This window comes from Pipistrellus hanaki, assembly GCF_964339955.1.
Source record: "Pipistrellus hanaki genome assembly, chromosome: 3".
Classification (NCBI taxonomy): Eukaryota; Metazoa; Chordata; class Mammalia; order Chiroptera; family Vespertilionidae; genus Pipistrellus; species Pipistrellus hanaki.
The window spans coordinates 101753840-101760908 of NC_140505.1; the positions used below are offsets into that span (position 1 = coordinate 101753840).

The window sequence follows — 7069 nt, forward strand, 5'->3', positions numbered from 1 at the left end:
TAGAAATTTAATAAGATGTTTTAATCATAGAGCGGTAATTCTTTTCTCAAAGATGCATTTTTTTTTTTTTCGTACACATCCATCATACACTGTAACCCAAAAAAAGCAGTGTACATGAAATAAAAAAAATAAATGAAAAGTCCATAGCATAGGTAAGAAGGCTCTAGTCTGGAGCACAGCTAACTTTCTAGCAATATAAGGAAACTCAAAAATTTTTTATTATAATGCTTGCTAGCAAGGGTTGCAGCCAGATGATTGGTTGGTCTGTAAGTCAGTCTTGAATACTTGAAACAGTTCAGTGTTGGTTTTTTCCTTAGCATTTAGAATAGCCATCATTGTCCTGTAATAGGCAGAGCTATCACGTCCAGGAAAAATGAGGGAGGGAACCACAGAGGCTGTGTAAGATCCAAATACAGCAGTCAAAGGTAATTGGTCTGAGGTAGGAGACAACACTGGGGTTAGCTGTCTTTCTTTGGTGGGTGTAACAGCTTCTTCTTCTTCTTCTTCTTCTTCTTCTTCTTCTTTCTTCTTTCTTCTTTCTTCTTTCTTCTTTCTTCTTTTCTTTTCTTTTCTTTTCTTTTCTTTTCTTTTCTTTCTTTCTCTTTTTTTTCTTTTTTTTTTTTTTTTTTTTTTGTGGATCTGTACCATGGACTTGTAGGACTGCTGTGCTCTTGTCAGTCTATTGAGATTTGTTGGCTCCAAACTGCCCTCATCCTTCACCAGTCATGCACTGATCTGCATGATTATGGACTCTTATTGAGTAGACACTGCTCCAGCCTTGTTTGGTAAGAGGTTCTGTGCAGATGACACCTCTACTCAGAATATACGCTCCAGAGAGGACTGGAGATACAACCCTGACAAACGGTGGGTCAGATGGAAAATTACTTTGAAAGGAAAACTTAAATAGGATGAGGTTTGTGCCTTCTGTTTCTTTGAGGGTCTAGAGATCATTGTGCAGAGTGACCTCCAGGTCAACTTTCAGGAGTTTGACATTCATGAGTTTGACTGCATAATTTCTATCTTTGAAACTCTGTGATCAGTATACATCCCTGATTTTCTTCATCAACCAGTCAGTGGCTTGTACTAAGCCAGACACTTCCACATTTAAGTAATCTTGCCTCTTGTTCTTTTAAAATTTTCTCTAGTATAGCTAAATTTTCTTTTCAGATTTCTTGCTGTTCCTCTTTTATTTCATGGTGATCTAGGTCTTCTATGTCCTCAGGCATCATCTCCCCTTCATCTTCAGAAGACACGTCTTCCTGTGTGCACCACTCTGCTGGCAAGAGCTGATCGGTATCTCTACATCTAGATTTTGAGGGAGGTAATAGAGTTTACACAGGTCAGAGATGATCCTGTTCAGATGCTGAAGTAGCAGAGTATTCCTTTTCTTTATCTCCACCAGCCTTTCCAAGACAGCAGCCAAGTTTGGGTCATCAGACTCTAGTGACCAGATGGAGACACAGCAGGGTATGACTCTGTGATACTGCACTGGATGTGGATGGGATCTCCAGGCAGCAGCCCCTGTGCAGGGAGATGCGGTTTGGGCTCGGTCCCTGCTCCAGCTCCTCCAGCCCCAGCCAGCAGGAACTCACAGCTCAGCTCGTCCCAGAAGGCATTGGCAATGTATTTTAATCAACTTTTTGAAAGTCTTTGTCATACATAAAACTCAATTGTAAGCAGTTTCTCTGTTGTTGTTGTTAGCATATATGCTATCTATATGATATCACTTGATTCAGGCTGAGTACCAAAATTAATGTTACTATTATCCTAAAATCATAATTAAGAAAATAAAAATAATAGTACACTAAAATGAATTCCAAATTAAATGTTTTTTTCCCTTCATTTAAAAAAATATATTTCATTGAGTTTTTACAGAGAGGAAGGGAGAGGGATAGAAAGCTAGAAACATCGATCAGCTGCCTCTTGCACACCTCCTACTGGGGATGTGCCTGCAAGCAAGGTACATGCCCTTGACCAGAATCGAACCTGGGACCTTTCAGTCTGCAGGCTGACACTCTATTCACTGAGCCAAACTGGTTTCGGCATCTTTCATTTTTTATTAAGGTATTATATGTATACATATCTTACCATTGCCCCCCCCCCCACTCCCATACATGCCCTCACTTCCCAGAGTTTTGTATCCATTGGTTATGATTATATGCATGCATACAAATGTGTTTTTGCTGTGGCCTACCATTTTAAACTTCATACATTGTTTTTTACTTAATGTAAATAATTGAATCTCAGTATGGTGTGTGAGTGTGTGTATGTACACATAGAGAGAAAGATTGAGGTAGATTTTTTAAGATTTTTACATTAAAATGCATAATACTAAGTTGTACAATTAAGTAACATATACATATGTCAAGCCATATATATATATATATATATATATATATATATATATATATATATATATATATATATATTTAGTGGTGGCCTGGTGCACGAAAATTCCTTCACTCGGGGGGCAGGGTGGGTGGTCCCTCAGCCCAGCCTGCCCACTCTCACAGTATGGGAGCTCTCAGGGGATGTCCTACTGATGGCTTAGGCCTGCCTGCTCCCTGTGACCAATCATGGGGAAGGGACTACCCCCTTCTCCCCCTCACTGTTGCTGCCCCTGATCTCCCTCTGCAGCAGGTGACCCGATGCCCCCATCACACCTCTACTGCTGCCACTGCCAGCCGCACAGCTGCCTGAGCCTCAGACCTCGCAGTATCGCGGTTTGCCTGAGCCTTGGCCTAGCCCTCATTGCCTGAGCCTTAGGCCCTGAGCAGTGGCAGCCACCATCCACAGCTTGCCTGAGCCACAGGCAGCCACTGCAGCTTTGTCCAAAAAGATAAAGTCTCCGCTCACCTGTGCACCAAGCACGCAGCCTCCTGCTGATCAGTCGTGATGCGTGACAACCATTAGCATATTAGCTCTTCATTATATAGGATATCTATATATGTCAAAAGTCATCTGTATAACTATATAGTTTTGTAACCACTATCTCCAATCAAGATATAGAACATTGCCATCCCCATGGAAAATTCCTGATGGTTTTTCCCAGATAATCCCCTTCCTACCAGAACCATTCAATATCCTGATTTCTATAACCATAGATTAGTTTTACCTATTCTTAAATTTCATATAAACAGTACCCATACAATTCGCACTATTTTTCTCTCTTTGTTCAGCTTCATGTTTTTCAGATTCAGTCATTTTGTTGCATGTGTCAATAGTTCAATTCCTTTTTTATTGCTAAGTAGTATTACACTATATGAATATACCATAATTTATATATACATTCTCTTCTTGAAAATTTGGGTTGTTTACAATTTTTGCTACTGTGAATAAAGTGGCCATAAATATTTTTGAGAGTAAGTTTTCATATTTTGGCTAAATGCCACAGATTAGCATTGCTTGATCATAGGCAGGTGCATGACAAGAATTGGGAGGGTCTGTAAGAGGAACTCTCACACCCTATATCAATTGTGAAAGCTCTAGAAAAACTCTATAGTTATAACAGAACTCTATGGTTGTAACAGCCTCCACCCTCTTTCTGTTCTCTGTGAAAGAGCTTCCTCCTCTTTATTTCACATTCTTTTTGCACACCACTCACCATGGCTATATGTACAGGATTAAAATCCTTTCTTTTGCCGGGACCGGTTTGGCTCAATGGAAAGAACGTCGGCTTGGGGACTGAAGGGTCCCGGGTTCGATTCCGGTCAGGGGCATGTACCTTGGTTGCGGGCATATCCCCAGTGGGGGGTGTGCAAGAGGCAACTGATCGTTGACTCTCATCGATGTTTCTAACTCTCTCTCTCCCTTCCTCTCTGTATAAAAATCAATAAAAATATATTTAAAAAATAAATAAATAAAATCCTTTCTTTTTCCAAAATCTTTTTTTGATGGAGTAATACCTGGCTGTTTTTGTTTGCACTCATTATCTAACTTCATTAAAAATTGCAAAATGGGGGAGAAACCAATATGGTGGCCTAGGTAAACACCTAAACTGCTGCCTCAACAATTTCAAAACAACAACTAAAAGACAAAACGCGCCGAAATCGGTTTGGCTCAGTGGATAGAGATTCAGCCTGCAGACTGAAAGGTCCCAGGTTTGATTCCAGTCAAGGGCATGTACCTTGGTTGCGGGTACATCCCCAGTCGGGGGTGTGCAAGAGGCAGATGATCGATGTTTCTCTCTCATTGATGTTTCTAACTATCTCCCTTCCTCTCTGTAAAAAAATTAATAAAATATATTAAAAATAAATAAATAAAAGACAAAACTAACATCATCCAGAACCACAGGAAGACTGGCTGAGTGGGAATTCTACAACTAGAAGGAAAGAGAAAAGCATACTGATACCCAGAGAAGCTGCAGGAGGCAGAGGTACTGAGATGCACGCATGCGGAGAGGGTGGGCAACTGAGTACGCGGCTGGCTTTCTTAAACAGGAGGGAGACAAAAGCTCCCAACTGCGCTGAATTCATTCTGGGTGAGACTCTGGGGACCCAGACTCATACGGGATGAAACTGGATTGTCAGGAAAGAGAAAAGCACATTGAGACTCAGAGGATCTGCAGAAAGCAGAGGTACTGAGACATGCGCACGTGGAGAGGGCGGACCACAGAATACACGGCTGGCTTTCTCAAGCAGGGGGGAGACAAAAGCTTTCGACTGCACTGAACTCTAATTCCAGGCGAGACTCTGGGGACTCAGACTCATTTGGGGAGAAACGACTGTCTGGCAGTGGGCAGGACTCAAGGGCAGCTTTCTCTTAGAGGTGTTTGCAGTGATTACCATGGGACACTGAGACACAGGGGCCTATTGGGCCAGGGCTGATGAGAAATCAATGATGTCTGCTCTGCCCTGAGAGACTGCCCAATCCAAGCTGAGCACAGAGGCTTTTGCAAATCTTGTCTCATAAGGGTGTCTCTAGCACAGAAGTTCTCCCATCATAGACACAGCTGATTCTCAAAGCCAATTGGCCTGCAGGCCAATTCCTCTCAGTGATAACAACAATAATCAAGGCTTAACTACAACAAGGCTGTACACACAGACCACAAAGGGGTGCACCAAGAGTGTCCACCTCAGGTAACTGGAGAGGCTGACCCATTGGGCCCTAAAGGACACCTAGCACACAAAGCCACTCTATCAACTCGGAAGCAGCCAAAATGCGGAGACAAAGAAACAGGTCACAAATGAAAGAAATGGAGGAAAGCAAGCGACTGGATATGGAGATCAAAACATTGGTTTTAAGGTTTTTCAAGAACTTTCTAGAAAAGGGTGATACATTTAGTGAGATCCTCAAGGATATGAAAAAGGACCAACTAGAAATTAAGCATACACTGACTGAAATAAAAAATATATATACAGAAATCCAACAGCAGACTAGAGGATCACAAAAATCAAGTCAAAGATTTGAAATACAAAGAAGCAAAAAACACTCAACCAGAAAAGCAAAAACAAAAAAAGAATCCAAAAATATGAAGATAGTGTAAGGAACCTCTGGGACAACTTCACACGTACCAACATCCAAATTATGGGGGTGCCAGAAGAAGGACAGCAAGATACTGAAAAATCTATTTGAAGAAATAATGACAGAAAACTTCCCCACCTGGTGAAAGAAATAGATTTTCAAATCCAGGAAGCGCACAGAACCCCAAACAAGAGGAATCCAAAAAGGAGCACACCAAGACTCATCATAATTAAAATGCCAAGTACAAAAGAAAATATTAAAAGCAGCAAGAGAAAAACAGTTTCCTACAAGGAAGCATCAATAAGACTGTTAGGTGATTTCTCAACAGAAACTATGCAGGCCAGATGGGAGTGGCAAGAAATATTCAAAATGATGAATAACAAGAACCTATAACCAAGATTACCCAGCAAAGCTATCATTCAGGATTGAAGGGCAGATAAAGAGCTTCACAGATAAGAAAAAACTAAAGCAGGTCACCACCAAACCAGTTTCTAGCTTTCTATCCCTCTCCCTTCCTCTCTGTAAAAAATCAATAATATATATATATATATATATATATATATATATATATATATATAGAAGAAAAAGATTAACCCTCTTATCTTACACACTTGCTTCATGGTTTAGATGAGGGCTAAGAAATTTCCATCTCTTACCTCTGAATGATTGATTGATTGATTGATTGATTATGGCTACCTGACCTGGCTTAAATAGTTTCTGAGGCCAATTCCAGGCTGACTAAACAAGAGCATTAGTGCCTGGTGGACACTCACTGGGGAGAAAAGGACCTCTACCATATTCTCGTCACCTTAGGTAACTGGTAGTAGGAAAACTAATTTCACCGATAGGAGCAACGGCCTGCACAGATATGGAAACAGGCTAGGATATAGAATGGGGGACAGAGCTTATCATAGGGGTGAGTAGTCTCAAAGAGGGGGTCCTAAATCAAAGCTAACTGTACTATCCTGTACTGGAGGGTACAAAATATGTAATCTCCCTTGCCTTCCTTTACAACTTCTCTCAGAATCTGGTGTTCTTAAACTCTATGGATCCTTGGGTGTCTGAGACTTTTGCAAGGGATGTATGCAGTCAAAAGCCCTAGCCTTGGCTTAGTGAATAGTGTGTCAGCCTGCATACTGAAGGGTCCTGGATTTAATTCCAGTCAAGGGCACTTGCCTGGGTTGTGGGCTCAGTACCCAGTAAGGAGTGTGCAGGAGGCTGCCAATCAATGATTCTCATTATTGATGTTTCTATTCTATTTCTTCCTCTCCCTTTCTCTCTGAAATCAATAAAAATATTTTTAAAAAAAATTTTCATAGATAATGCTAAGATATTATTTGCCTTTTTTTCTGCATTGACATTTCTCTGGTAGTGCAAAAGCAATAATGGGATAAACAACCTAGTGCCTTATGCTGGTTATTACTGTACTTTTCACCACCATGCTCGCACAGTTAAGACAAAAAAAGCCAGTTTGCTTAATATGTTAGATAAGGGCAGTAAAAAAATCATTAATTTTATTGAACCTCCATCCTTTCCCCCTTTTTTTGTTAATCCTCACCTGAGGATATTTTTCCATTGATTTTTAGAGAGAGTGAAAGAGAGAAGG

The 7069-nt window shown here is 40.8% G+C and overlaps 1 pseudogene across 1 annotated transcript; it reads right to left on the minus strand.

Moving 5' to 3' along the window:
- Positions 1-231: 231 nt before the first annotated feature.
- On the minus strand, positions 232-1623 carry LOC311619681 (ubiquitin-conjugating enzyme E2 Q1-like; annotated as a pseudogene). Its single transcript has 2 exons — positions 614-1623; positions 232-434 (listed from the first exon to the last, which is right to left on the minus strand). The product of its transcript is annotated as a ubiquitin-conjugating enzyme E2 Q1-like (transcript).
- Between the last annotated feature and the right edge of the window lie 5446 nt (positions 1624-7069).